A 16,099-nucleotide genomic window follows, 5' to 3' on the forward strand; every position below is an offset into this window, starting at 1 on the left:
CTATGCGTATTATATGGCTGTATTTAAAAATTGTATCAAATTGTCCATCTCACTCAATTTGCCAATGAAGGAATTTGAAAGCGGTAATTAAAACTTAAAGACTCAATGGTAAAATCTGTAGAAAACCAACTGGTTCAACCAGAGAAGCTACTGATATGGAAAGACAGAAAAATAAGAACTCTAGGATGGACACACACATTCAAGAAGTAGTCTTGATCAAGAAAAAATCATAATGCACTGAAGCATATACAATAATTCAAAAAATGATTAACAAATCAAAATCTGACTTTGAAAGTTCTAAATGCAGAAAACTCCCCTCCTGCACAAATGACAGCTATGCTTTCTAGTCTCTCACAAAGGATTTGGGATATAACATCTGCTTCCACATCATTCACACCTAGATGGTGCTATTGTAACAACACCTGAAGAAAAAGCTAACCTCCTGCATAGATGATCCAGGTAAATTACCTCTGTATGTATCATAAGCTTCGTGTGCCAGAAAACATCAGAAGAATAAACAACCTAGATAACAGACAAACTTCTAATCCATAATGTATTTCCCTAATTGTATTTAAAATATGTAATCCAGAACAAATACCTTCTTACATCATCTATACACTCCATTATAATTATATTCAGCTAGCATTCTCCTCCTCCCCCCACCCCGTAACAACATGAAAGCAAACCTATATCCATGCCTGAACCATCAGCTGAAGTGAGTGTAATAGCTATTGACCTATTGCACTAAACTTTATCATTTAGGGCCCCATTAATCAGTGACTATCAGTACATATTCTCTTGCTCAAGATCTATGACAGATCTTGTCTACATTGCCAACTTCTGGATACATACAATGGAAAGATTTGGAAAGACCTGTACTGTTGTACTTGTCATTTTCAAAGCATTTGATTAAGTTTGGTATAAAGGGCTGCTCAGCAAATTGCCATTTTATTTTTGTGATTGGCCTTCCAAGCTTTGTAATTGAGCAGCTAGTTTTTTCTGTGATCATTCACTGTCTGTGTACTGTGAATAGGTTCTCATGTTACATTTCTCTAACATTGCAGGTGTTCCTTGTGGCTCTCTTATATCACCTATCCTTATTCTCATAAACATAAATGACCTTCTCTCACCATCATAATGAGAGCACACATACCATTCAACCTACTCGTTTTACAAATTGTAGTGCAGTGTTATAACATCCCAAGCTTCAAGATTTTCTGTAGGCATTGCCTAAACTTTCAGGACTGTACAATGATAGTTATGAGGATTGGCTGAGGGAATGTGGGCTGCAGAGTTTGGTGGATAGAAGAAGGAGAGGCGATATGATAGAGACTTTTAAACTGTTGAGAGGTGGTTACAGGGTTGACACTAGGGAGTTCTTTTGCTTGGTTGAACAGCAGGAAGGAGTGATGACAAGAGGCCATCCCTGGAAGTTATGAAAGGAAACCGTGAGCAAGAGGGTGAGGAGTGGTTTCTTTGCATGGAGGGTGGTTGAACCATGGAATGCATTGCCTGATAGAGTGGTGAGAGCGAGAACCGTCAATGAGTTTAAGGAGCGGTATGATAGACTTTGTATTTTTTAGGGGGGGACCTCCCCTCGATGAGTCTTGATATACTTTGTGTTTCTTAGGAAGGACCTCCCACGATGAGTCTTTTGACTCCATGGAGGCCTGAATAATAATAATAATAATAAACACTGATCTCTGTGTCATCACTCAGTGCAGTGCAGTGAAGACTACCTAGGTCACCTTCACTGCAATTGAGAACATAAACACTGATCTCTGTGTCATCCCTCAGTGCAGTGCAGTGAAGACTACCTAGGTCACCTTCACTGCAAATGAGAACACAGTCCTTTTTCTTTTTTTTTCTCTTTTCCTCCCTCATAAAAACAGATCTTAGTCCACCTTGCCTTATCTCTCATAATATCCAGCCTGCCAGATGAGACCACATCTCTCTCTCTCTTTTCTTGGGCTCACATTTACCTGTAGCTTTGTCTGGCAGAAACACATTGTGTCAGTTGCTTCTTCAGCCTCCAGAAAAATCTGGTAACTTTTCTGATGACAATATTTTTCCATCTGTTCAGCTATGAATGCTACAAATCCTTTCTGAATCCTCCCTTGGTCACCTGATGGTAACAAAGAATGTATATGTAAATTGGATTACTGAAGAAGGGAAGGATGATGCGTGATTTTAATTATGGTAATATTATATCTGGGAATAAGGTAAATGAATTTATTAAGTTCTTCAGAAAACTATCTTAGCAGTATGAAATGGAGGGCACACAAAGATTGAGAATGTTAGGTCTCATCATATCATCAGACAATATGATTGTTTTGCATCTCTCTAGCTAGTGAGAGAGTGGCCATGAAGTGATTACCTGGATGTGGTGACCAGCCATATTGAACACTTCTGTGAGGAAAGGATATATAAGTATGTGGAATTTTTATTAAACATCTGACCTCCATGCTGCCAGATTCATTGTAGGAGGTACCACACTATCGCACACAATGCTCATCCAACTGTGCCTTAAACTGATTCAATGTATCTACATTCACAACACACTCAGGCAATATATCCCACCCACCAACCACTCTCCATGCAAAGAACCTTCTCACTCCTCTGCTCACACTCTCCTTATAGAGTTTCCAGCAATGGCCTCCTGTTCTACTCCCTCTCCTATTCCCTGAAAAATCTCTTCCATGTCAACCTTGATAACAATCCCCTCACTAATTTATGTCTCAATCATATTCCTCCCCCCTCCTCTTCTTACTTATGAGGCTTTGCAATTTACATTCTCTCAATTTGTCCTCATACTACACATTCCAAAGACCACTGATCATCTTTATGAATATTCTCTCTGGACCCTCTCCAACATATCCTCATCACCACGAAAACCAACCAGATCTGTGTATAATAATCCATATGAGGCCTGATCAAGGCCTTATACAATGGCATCATAACCTCTTTATTTCTGCACGTCAGGATCCTCCACATCATCGCCATTATCCGATGTGACGTCTTAACAACTTGTGTAATGTAATATGACCACTGAATTTCAGGTCCTTTTCCACCACAACTCCCAGATCTCTCTCATCTCCTCTGCCTCCTTTAAAGTTTCCACACGCAGTGTATACTTTGCATCCCATCATTGCTTACCAAATTTCAAAATCTTATACTTTGCAGCATTGAATTGATAGTCCCACTTACCTGCCCAATCATGCAATCTATTCAAGTCCTGTAAGGCCATAATATCTGCTTGATTCTGCATTGCTCTTCCTAGTTTTGCATTATCTGTAAACAGCTGCATATCACTAGTTAAACCCATCCTAATATCATTAATATACATACAAACTGAACAACAACAACAACAACAACAGTCCCAAAACTAATCCCTGTGGCCTGATGAAACCATTATACCTCCCTTACTTCTGATACTTCTGGCATTTGTAAACAAACAGAACAGTTTATTTTTAGATCTATTACCAGTGAGAGAAAGAATAAATAATTTATCTAAGATGATGTTAATAGTATAAAACAGTAGACTGAACTGTTGTAGCAGATATAGTCAAGTGAACAATTCATCAGGGGTTTTAACTCTCATAAGAAGATTATGAGATACATGAGAAAACCAAGTGTACTGAAGATGGATTGAAGGTGTGTGAACAGGAAGTATATATAAGGAATTAAACAAACTTTATAATAATCAGGCAACAGGACTTAATGACATATCACTATGCAATGTTAATGTCAGCCTTGGCATATTTCTTAACAAGTCCCAGAGGAGTGGAAGAGTAAAATTATTCCACTTCACAAAAATGGGAATAAGAATGTGGTACAAATTATATGAAATTGGGTTAATAATGGTAGTGTTATCTCTGGCGGTCAGCATGAGTTTGTTACAGGGAGGTCATGTTGTTTTCTAATGCATTACAACAAGGGTAGAAATGCTTTTTGACAAGAGATGCTGCATATATTGATATATACTGAGATTTTGCACAATCCTTTTGACTGCCACATGACAAGTCGATGACTAAATTGGAACAATTAGGTTGGATACTAAATAAAGATTAGTGAGTTGGATAGAAATTTTTTTTTCAAACAGGCAAACAGCAAATTTGTCTTTTTTGGAACTGTTATTGTTTAACTTCGTGAAAATGAAAAGTGACCTTCATCTTCTGCAAGAGGAATTGGAAGTGCTCAGTAAGGAGATTCTGGAAATTAAAACTGAGTTAAATGTGTTGAATAGAGAAATTAGGACTATGGAGATTATTTTAACTGAAGTAACTAGAACAGGATTAAATATGGGAGAGTTTTTGGTGATTGATGAAATAGTAAATAGTATGGGGTGATTGAGAGTCAACAGAATGAAAGCACAAGAGGTCTAGAAGAAATGAGATGTCATGAGAGTGAGGGAGTAAGTAAAACAGCATTGAGTAATGAAACTGGGAGAGTCATGCTGAATAGCATAGAAAATGATGCCGTGAGTGACACTTGTTTGGATTTGAATGAAGTTATGAGTGGTAAAATATATGGTGATTCTATGATTAAGAGTATGAAGAGTGGTATGCCTGAGGAGTGCTTGGCTGGTGAAACAATAGAGAGAGTGGCTTTAGCAATAAAGAGAGGGCATGATGCAGAAAAGATGATAGGTATGGTGGGTACAAATGACCTGAGTGGTGGTATAAATCAGGTAGCAAAAGATTTAAGAACATTGTTAGATATCATGAAGAAGAAAAGTGTCAATGGGAGGATAGTGTGTGTGCTGCCTCATTTTGACAATTATGAGTTAAGTAGAGCAATGATAATGAATGATATGATTGCAAGAATGTGCAAAAATAGAGATCTGGAACTTGTTGATGTCTGGAGTGTGTTTGAAGGCAAAAGACAGCTGTATGCAAGAGATGGGTTGTATCTGAACATGGAAGGTCATAAGCGATTGAAGAAGTTACTGTTTTCTGAACAGGTTGAAGTAATTGGGCAGGGAAACTAAAATTGAAAAGATTGAGTGTAAGAGGAAGAAACTTAAGCTGTGATTGTATATTTGTTGATCCTTATTCATGGAATAAATTGCAGAATAGAATGGATAAAAATCGGCATGGGGCTACTGAAATTAGTGACATGTATATCAGTTCTAAAGCTGGTACAAGAACTAAAGGGAATCTACAGTTTTTGTATACTAATGCAAGAAGCATTCGAAATAAGAGGGAAGAAATTTTGGCATTAGTCAGTGCAATCTCACCAAAAGTTGTAGGCATTAGTGAAACTTGGCTGTCAGCAGAGGATGTGGTCACTGGAATTGAATGTGATGGGTACAGTATTTTCAGGGAGGACAGAGAAGATAGAATGGGGGGGCGAGTAGTACTGTTGATGATGGCTGATGAGTTGCAGCCAAAGAAAGTAGTATATCAAGATGATAGACGTGTGAATGATAGTTCATTTGAGGTGGTCTGGTGTGAAATAGTAACCAACGCAACCAAATATACAGTTGGTTGCTGCTATGGGCCAGGGGGTACAGGGATACCTCCTGGCCTATAGTTTTAATGCATCAGCAAATTAGTACAATGAGTGCAGGGTTAGTGATTATTATTTGGGATTTTAACTATGGTGATATCAGTTGGAAGGAGGAAATGTCACGTGGCAAAAAGGAAATGGAATTCATACATCTTCTACGAGATAATTACTTGAAACAGCACATAACTGAAGGGACATGTGGTGTGAGAGTGTTGGACCTGGTCATTGGTTCAGAGGATATGTATGTATGCATAAGTAAGGTGTCCTCGTTACCTCCAATTGGTGAGAGCAATCATGTGGTATTGACTTGGAGGTTGCAAAATTTGTGGATTTCTCTCTTAAGCAGAGGTACATACAGAACTACAGGTTATGCAATTATTACAAGCTTCGGAGTGAGCTTGCAGCCGTCCCATGACAGAATATATTGCAGGGGAAAGATGTTAGCAGTGCATGAGATAAAATCAGCAGGTATCTGAGGAAGGCAATATCAGATTGTGTCTCCATGGTCAGGAAGACAAACAAGGTAGGCGTTAGATGGATGAGTAGTAATATCAAGCTTGATCTGCAAAAAAAAGAAAATGTTATGGAGAATTTACAAGGAGAAAGGCGATCAGTACACCCATGAGCAGTATGTGGCTCAAGCTAGGAAGATTACCAGCATAGTAAGAAAAGCTAAATCAAATTATGAGAAGACCTTAGCCATAGAGATCAAGGGTAATCCCAAAAAGTTCTTCCGTTATGTGGCAAGTAAAAAGAAGAATGACTTCGGAAGGATAACTTTAGTGGGTGCTGATGGTATTGAGGTGACAAATTCAGATGTAATAGTAGAGTTACTGAGTTATCACTTTTCAAAAGTCTATCACCCAAGTGAGGATATCTCTATACTTGTAGCAATAACTAATGTGAGAATTGAAGTTAAGAAATCAGAGGCACTTAGTATATTGCAAAATTTAAATGCAAACATTGCTGTAGGTTTAGATGGAATATCAGCTCGGGTTGCGTGAATTTGCAAAGGAATTGTCAACGCCTCTTACTTGGTTATTTAACTTAAATCTGAACTCTGGTATGGTCCTTTATGCAAAGGAATAAAACTGCAGTAGTTAATTACAGACCAATCACCATCTCGGGAGTGGTGGTAAAAGTATTGGAAAAGTTGGTTAAAGACAAAATTCAAGAATGGGTGGATCAGGATATGATACTCTATAGGGGCCAACATGGTTTTGTTAAAGGTCGGTCCTGCCTTAGCAATTTATTAACTTTTTATAATAGAATGACATGTTAGTTGGACAAAGGAAATGGCTACACAGTGGTACGTCTGGATTTTGCTAAGGCTTTTGACAGGATACCCCATGGAATATTGTTGCGCAAATTGGAGGATATGGGGATGGATACTAAACTAGTGATATGGATAAGAGAATGGCTCAGGGAGAGATACCAGAAGGTGGTGTATGGAGGAGCAGAGTCCAGGACGAGGCAGTTGACCAGTGGTATGCCTCAGGGCTCTGTGCTTGGGTCATTGTTGTTTAATTTGTACATAAATGATATAGTAAATGGCTTAAACGGAGATATTCAGTTGTTTGCTGATGATGCAAAGTTGGGTAGTGCAATAAAAAATCAAGCTGATTTAAATAAACTGGCAAAATGGGCAAAAAGTAATGGATGTCAGTTCAATGTGGAAAAGTGTAAACTCTTGCATTTTGGGAGATTAAAAGATTACCAGCTGTGTACTACATTGATGGAATGGTACTCCAAGAGATTGTTGAGGCTAGGGACTTAGGGGTGTTGGTGGATGGGGATATGAAGTTCAGGGGACACATTGCTAAGGTGTCCAAGATTGCACATAGGATTACTTGGTTATTGAAGAACACACTAACATCCAGAAATAAAGAGGTTATTATTCCCCTTTATAAAGCATTGATACTTCTGCATTTGGATTATTGTGCTCAGGTCTGGTCACCTGGATTACTTGGAGATGAGAAGGTTGTGGAGAGGGTTCAGAGGAGAGTGATTAAGTTGGTGAGTAATGTATAAAATGCTCCCTACATTGATAGATTGAGAGCTTGTGGATTGCAGAGATTGGTTGATAGGCAGAGAAGAGGGGATATGACAGAAATATTTAAATTACTAAAAGGTTTTTATAAGATTGATGCAGAGGAAATGTTTCAGTTGTGTGATAGTGATGAAAGAACAAAAGAACAAGAGGTCATCCCTGGAAATTAAAGAAAAGTGTGGTTAGCAAGGGTGTGAGAACGAGGTTTTTCGCCTGGAGGATGATGAATGAGTGGAATCCATTGCCTGACTCAGTTGTGAGTTCTTCGTCTGTAAATGAATTCATGAAGAGATATGATAGATATTGTTTTGATAGTTTGGGCTCCTGCAATGAGTCTACTGACTCCATGGAGATACCTGTAATAATAATTAAACTTAATGTTAATGATAGTAGGATGGGATTAACTGAAATATGTAGCTGTTTACATATTATTGTTATTACGATCACTGTTTTGGTAAATTCCATGGAAAAATCATTAACTAGAAACATATAGCTGTTTGTATAATATTATTATTTTGGTAAACTCCATGGAGTCAATAGGTTCATCGTGAGAAGCCCACTCAACCAGCATCGTGTCTATCATAATGAACTTTGAAGTTCTTTACACCACCTGCATTTGCAGTGCATTTCACTAACTAACAATTCTCCAAGGAAAAAATCTGCTCCTCACATCCTTCTTCACCACATCTTTATACAGTTTCCATGGATGGCCCCCTCATTCTTCCCATCTTAACATCCACTCTTTTTATAATTCCTTCTGTATTCATCTGATGGAATCCTGTAACTAACTTGAAGGTCTATCATATCTCCTCTTTTCTTCCTATCCCTCAAACTCTGCAATCCACATTCCCTCAAATGCTCTTTTCTAGCCAACACTCCAGAGTCCTGCTATCATTTTGATCATTCGTCTTATCTTATATGCCTTATCTTTGGCCCCTCTCTAGTGTTCCACATTACAATGAAAACTAGGTGACCAAATTTGAGCACAATAGTTCATATGTGGTCTGATCAATGCTTTATATAGAGGCACCACCACCTCCTTATCTCTATGCCAATGTACTATTTATCATAGTAACAATACAATGTGCAGTCTTTGCAACACTTACAACCCTTGGAACTTCCATTCACTGTCTACCATCACTCCAAGATCCCAAATCTCATCCACATCCTGACGTATGGCTCCACCAATGCAATACACAGCCTTATATCTCTGTATCCCAAAGTGTAACACCTTGCATTTATTAATATTAAAGCTGTAACCTCACTCATTTGTCCAAGCTATATGTCTGTTCAAATCTTCCTGTAGAGAATTAACATCAACACTACTCCTGATAATTCTATCCAACTTTGCAACATCAGCAAAGTTGGGAAGAACAATAAGAAGCAAAGTAGTTATTATAGCTTTACAAGATCTAAATAGACTTTATAAGTGGCAAGTGAGTAGAGCTATCCAGTAGGTGAATTTTGCAGCGTAAGGTTTTAAAATTTGATTGGTAAGAATAAGATGTACTATAGTAGGTGGGAAATTTATGAAGAAGGTGAAGAGGATGAAAGAACTTGGAGTGATGGTAGATATGCCTGAAATTAATGAATAAATTGCAAAAACATCCCATCTTATGGCTATGAGAATTGTGATATATATATATATATATATATATATATATATATAATAATGAGGTTATGGTTCCATTAGGCCTTAATCAGGCTGCACATGGATTAAGGTGCACAGATTTGGTTTACCTGGTTTTCATATGAGTGAGGTTGTATTAGAAAATGTTGGAGGAGATGATTGAATAAAGTGGTTTGTGGTGTCAAGTGAAGACAGATTGAGGGAATGCCATTTGCAAGATCTTGTCAGCAGGAGGAGAAGAGGGCAGATATGATTGAGAATTTTTTGTTTGTTCGTTTTTATATCAACCCCACATACAAGAAATCTCAAGAGCTATAACACAACAGTGACGTGTGGCGAAGTGATTAGACAAAATAAAGAAATCTTAATGTGGCTCTTGAAGAGTTGAAGGTTATATTGAAGAAAATAGTATGTGGAAGACTGTTCTAAAGGACAATGGTATACTGAATGTAAGAAGAGAATGATTAGTTAGTTCGGTGCAGTTTGGAGCTGTATAGTACATAAAGTTTGACCAGCAGCTGCTTATATTTATACATGATAAGCAGGAAGTAGTGGAATGGTGGTAGCCAATTCAGTGGAGTAGCATCTATGTTATACGAGGGACATCCAGAAAGTAAGTTCTGTTTTTAAATATTTTCACTGCAGCGCTGCGATCGCAATGGTCTGCATGTGTGCTGAGTTTGTCGATTCCTTAGCTAGGCATTTGTGCCATTTTCAAACGTTAAACGTTAAAAGGAACATTAAAGCAGCTGAAATTCATCGGAAAATTATTGAGGTTTATGGAGAACACGCAATCAGTGATTCAATGGTACAAAGATGGATAACACTTTTTAATGAAGGAAGGACAGGTGTGCACGATGATGAATGGAGTGGGCAGCCATCTTTATTGACTGACGATTTGGTGCATTCATTTGAAGAGAAGATTCAACAGAATAGGAATTCACAATGATGTCACTGTCACTGCAATTTCCAGAAGTTTCACGTTCATGTCTTCATGAAATTGTGTCGGAGAAACTATATTATTGGAAATTGTGTGCATGCTGGGTGCCAAAGTTGCTTACAGAACAATACAAAGTGAATTGGCTGGGCAGTGCATTGGAATTCTTGACATGTTACCATGAGTATGGTGATGCTTTCCTGAGCAGACTTGTCACCAGGGATGAGACTTGGGTGTCATCACACACAACCCCTGAATCCAAACAACAGTCCATGGAATGGAGGCACACCTCATCACCAGTCAAGACGAAATTGAAGACAATGGTTTCCACTCCAAAAATCATGTGCACTGTGTGTTGGGACAGACAAGGAATTTTGCTGGTAGACTTCTTGGGTCAAGACTCCACAATCAACATGAGTATGTACTGCTAAACCCTTAAGAAACTGCATCGTGCGATCCAGAATAAACGACGTGGCATGCTTATCAGGGGCATTGTTTTGATTCGTGATAACACCCATCCACCCACACGGTCGGCATAACACAACTTCTCGCCACCTTCGGCTGGGAACAATTCCATCATCCCCCATGTAGTCCTGACCTTGTGCCAAGCGACTTTCACCTATTCAAACATCTGAAATCTTTTCTTGGTGGCCGGCAGTTTTAAGATGATAAAGAGATCAAAGAAAAAGTCAATACGTGGTTTGCGTCACAGGTGGCAACCTTCTACGATGAAGGTATATGTACAACTCTTGGTGCCCCATTATGATAAGTGCCTGAACAATGGTGGAAATTATATAGAAAAGTAGTGAAAGATGTCTACTTTAATTTCCAATAAAGTTTTTTTTGTAAGTATATTTTTGCTTCTCTGACAGCCCATCGGAACTTACTTTCTGGACGTCCCTCGTATATTATTATAGAAAATATTATGGAAAAAGCATAAGCTTTTTCCATAATATGAAAATATTATGGAAAAAGACCGAGCATCTATGAGATGCTCGGTCTTTTTCCAGAGACTGAGCATCTATGAGAAAGTAACTGCAGGGAGTCAGTGAGAGTGGGGGGAAATATGACAGCTTGTAAAGGTGATACAGGATGGGTATTAATTCTTGAGCATAAGCTCTTAGTACAACTGGAAAGATACCGTTTGGGCCAGAAGTCTTATAAATATCGAGGTTATTGTATATTTTCTTAATAGTTGTTATATCTTAAAGCGTCTAGCGTGTGTGACTTTGATTATCTTTGTATCGTTATATCTTTAATTGTCTTTACTTTAATTAACTTTAAAGTTTGACTCTCTTGCTATCAGGCTTCAATTGCCGACAAATTTGTATAAATTATAGACTGCACCAGCCGACAACTAAATTCTGATACATTATCCAATAATACTTAAAGAAAGTGTAGGGATCAAGATATATGTAGTCGTGGTCCCTATTCTCATATCACTATTGGTCTCCCCTTTAAATGCAAGGTACGAAATTTTCCAAACGGTAATTCAAATCTGCAGAAGATATGACAAACTCAATCGATTATGTAAAAAGAAACACATTTATTATTTCACAAAGACAAGTATACATGTTATTTAAATTCTTAACCTTAAAAGAGTCTGGATTCCCCTTACTTAATTAAACACATTTACATTTCTGCACTATGATCTCTTACTAGGCATAAATTCCTCACTTCTGTACATATACCTATCCTCAGACTCTCACAATTAAGTTACCTGATCATCATACATTAATTATCATACATGAAACATTACATATAAACACTAGACAATTCAATAAATCTGACATGTAATTCTCTAGGACAATAGTACTTATTTCTACTTAATTCTCTCCCCCAAAATATCTGTTAACATTTTATTACTTTCTGAACATACGACATTACTTTTCTTAAATCACTTAAACAGTTCAGAGCTCGGCCTCCTGTTCGGCTGGAGCCTAATATGTTTTCTTCTTAGCAGTAGACAAAAGTGTCCAAATTGCAGACTGTTCCTATGGTACAACACGTAAATAGCGTGTGTTCTTAACTTCTGTTTCTTTATTCCACGGATACTTTAATCCTACATTAATATAAGAAAATCTTCACTTACCGTTCTTGCTTTGACTAGGTATTCTGATCTGTTCACTGTACCTCCTCTGATGGTGGGCTTTGTTCCTTTGTCTACACGAACCAAAAACACTCATGCACAGACCTGTACGCTGACGTAGATTTCATCAGCGGCTCTTTCTCCTTATGTGTTGAACATATTGTAGTTGCAGCTTTGACCGATGTAACATGCATAGCTAGGGGAGAACCTTGCTACACGTGGCGGCAAGCTCTATATAGCTCTCCTACGGGAAACTAGGTGCCGACGAACCTCGGGGACGAGACACAAGAGATTGGAGATAAGAGATAAGAGAGTGATTCAAACTCCCGCCAAAACTTTTATATTCTGAAACAGCTCCCTCACTCGGCGGTGTCGTCACGCATACGGCGGCAGCTGATTGGACACCGTGGCTACGAACTGTCTTTACATGCCTTAAACTTGTACTTAGCTTATGCATATTTATTTGTTAATACTACATGACTTTCTACTTTAATTCATTCACAACTACTATCTTAATAAACTTATGGGCTATCTTAACAATGTTTGGAATTTACACATCTTGTTATTTACATTTTCTTGGGACATTATTCAGTGCATTTCCCATCAGGAGGCATAAGCATGTCCTTATCCCTTCCTTCTGAGGTAATGTAACGTTGGGTGGGAAAAAGGGATGACTCATCACTTTTTCCGACACAACAATAGCCTTCTGATGGAAGCTCAGAAATTGCATACTGAGGGTGGTTCGTGGAATGGTAGCAGAAGAGCTGCTCAGTCATCCAAACAAGAGTCATGATGCAGAGCTCTGCCTTATCTTTAGAGGACATTGCTATTGTTCCATCAGGATGACAGAGATGGAAATGTACAAAACAGAAATTTGCCACAAAATTTCAATTGCCGTTTGAGCAGGAGTAGACAATTTTAGTGTACTGGTCATTTACAAAGTATGAATTTTTTATTGTTATTTTATTATTTTTTTTATTTTTATTTTTTTTTTTTTTGTAGTTCTTACATGATATTGTGTAAGCTGAATCGAGAGGATGGAGGTTTTAGCTTGAGCTCTGGAACATTTGTTAGAAAACTAAGGCTTGGATAAGGATATTAAATTCTGAGAGAAATGAGGAATAAAGACACCCATCCCAACAAGAACAGTTTCATTTATTAGATTAGAAGCAATAATCAGAAAAAGATACAGAAATTCTGAAGGTTATCCTAGTCATTACCATTAAAGTGCCATAGGATACAAAGCTTTGATTAGCTGAGAGAAGGATGATCTGTGGAAAAAGAAACACAGACAAGGCTATGGTCAGAGGCACCAAGAGGAGAGCTAATGTGAACAATGCATTTAGAGGGAGCTAGTTAAGAAGAGGTTCAGGGTGTTGGGAGAATGTTGAGGATTCTCTGGAATTCTATTATCTAGGTTAACAATTTGCATTAGATTTGTGTTGGATATAAATTGGTCAGGGACTGTTATTGTTCATAGAATGGAGGGGGACAGGTGAAGAACAAAAGGCCATCTTTAAAAGCTGTATATAAGATGGCATCAGCAAGGGAGTGAGCTACAGGTCTTTGCATGGATGTTTGTTAGGACCTTAAATCGGCCCTGATTTTTTGGTGCCCCCAGCTAAAGCCTCATGCACCTGTGCATAAGTACAGCCCTGTCCTTAGTCAAACAGTAAATTAAACTTGGGCTTTTACTGCCTAAGTGTGAAGGAAATTACATTTTAAAGTGTTAAAAATTGCCATTTCTGAGACAACGAAATATCCTCTTTAAGTAAGCATGAAGAAGTAGTTACCCTCGATCCTCATTATTAGCTACCCTATCAACTTTGGTGTCATCTGCAAATTTAGACATTAATCTTTTACTTCCATGATCAATATAATTAATAAAAATTAAGAGCAACAATATAAACAATACTAACACCTATGGAATCCCACAAGTTCCAAATCCTGAAAGTTCCAAATCCTTGTATTGAAACTCTGTCAACACAAATGTTTATAAATTGGTAAACAGCCGAGCAATAGTTTTCTACCAACAATTTGTGGACTTCACGAATAACGAAAATATGGTGGATAACCATATTCTTATGCTTCTTATTATTACTATTGCAACGTGACACATCCGAGGAGTCCAAGTCATCAACCACTTGGAGCAATTGGTAAAGCCTCTGCTACTAATGGCTCACTCAAAAAGTTAAGCAAGTTTGAGTGTTGGTTAATAGTTGGAAGGGGTCAGTTGTTCGATGCTGTTGGCAAACTCTCCCTCAATGAGTCTTTGGCCTCCCTGGAGGTGTCACATAATAATAATAATAATATAATACTCAGTCTGCAAAGTCTTCAACTCAAAATGCAAAACCTTGCAGTTAGCAAGATTAAATTGTCATTAATTAACATTTTCCCATAGAATTAGTCCATTCAAGTCAGCCCACAAGGATTCTGCATCAAAAATAACCCTTATTTTCTGACCCAATAGTTTCTCTTGAGACTATCTCAGTGTCATTAATATACAAGTTAAACGGGAGTGGTTCAAGGATAGAATGCTATAGTACACTCCTAATCACTGACATTAACTTAGATTCAGCTCCTCCATACATCATTCTCTGATACCTGTGTATACAAACAATAAAAAATAACGCAAAAAGGTATAGGTTATTAATTTTTTGGACTTAGTTCCTCATTCACATCCTCTTTTCATAAGAGGGATAACGACTAATCATTTAGTTGGTATAATTTTAAATAACTTGTTTTCATCTTTTTACACCTATTATAAATTTTATTCTTATAGCTGACTAGCATAGCTTTTCTATGCTTTTTTTTTCTTAGTAGGTACTGGAGCTAATTTTGTTAATCAAGTAAACTTTTTAACTTGCAACTCAAGTATGTGGGGGTGGGGAGAATTATCGAGGCCACTCATAGACAGGAAACTGAGCATTCATGTTACAGAGTTTCCTCTCTATGGATGGTATGTTTGTTGAGAGTCTTGCACTTCTTATTGAATGCCACTGTTCTTTATTTAACTCTTTCTCCACAGCAGGAGTGAAATATAGTGTATTTAAACATAAGTTTTACTGGTGATTACAAAAAACAAAATCCAATAAAAAACAGTATGTTGCTGGCATTGTTTATGCCAGCAACGTAAACAATGCATATCACCAACAGGCTGTGGGTTCGAATCCTGCCGTGGGCATGGACGTTTTTGATTATCTTTAGGTGGAAGATGAATGTCATCACCTGGTGTGAGACCACCGCCGCAATTATTGGATGCCTGAAGTGGTTGAAAAAGTTCCATGTTTGGTCTCGAGAGCAGGGCTTCCAGACTATGTAAAAAAATAAATGAAAAATAAAAAAATATATAAAAATTGGTAATTAAAAAAAATTCTCTGTAGCTCAGTAGAAGTAGTGTTTGCACTTGACTGCACGAAGGAAGACTTGGTGGTTCAAATCTAGTTGCCGACTAGAGGAAATTTTTCTAAGCCATTTTTCGAATTGTTCCCGAGTTAGTCGATCTCAGGCAAGCGGGTTTTTTCTCTCGAAACTCAGATTTTTTGTCCCGTAAACTCAAGAAAATTGGCCATCGAACCCACATTATTTTCAGACATGAAAAATATTGTGTTAGGGTTAGGGACTACAAAATGGCAGCACTTGCTGGCCGCTGCCTTCACTGCATACCAATTAATTAGTGATAGCCTTGGGCAAGCTATCTCTGATTGGCTACCAGTGGAGATTGAACTGCCCACTCAGTCTCCAAAAGTTAAGGCTAAAACTGCCTCGCCTACTCCTTATACGGGAACAAAAAGGTGTTGGCTCCTTTTTTCCTTGTTTTTTTTTTGGATTCATGAAATATATTTGTAGATACTAGTCTGCTTTATCATTTACTACCATAAA

Source organism: Typopeltis vanoorti, chromosome 25 (assembly GCF_054136105.1).
Source record: "Typopeltis vanoorti isolate ZY-2024b chromosome 25, IOZ_Tvanoo_1.0, whole genome shotgun sequence".
Lineage (NCBI taxonomy): Eukaryota > Metazoa > Arthropoda > Arachnida > Uropygi > Thelyphonidae > Typopeltis > Typopeltis vanoorti.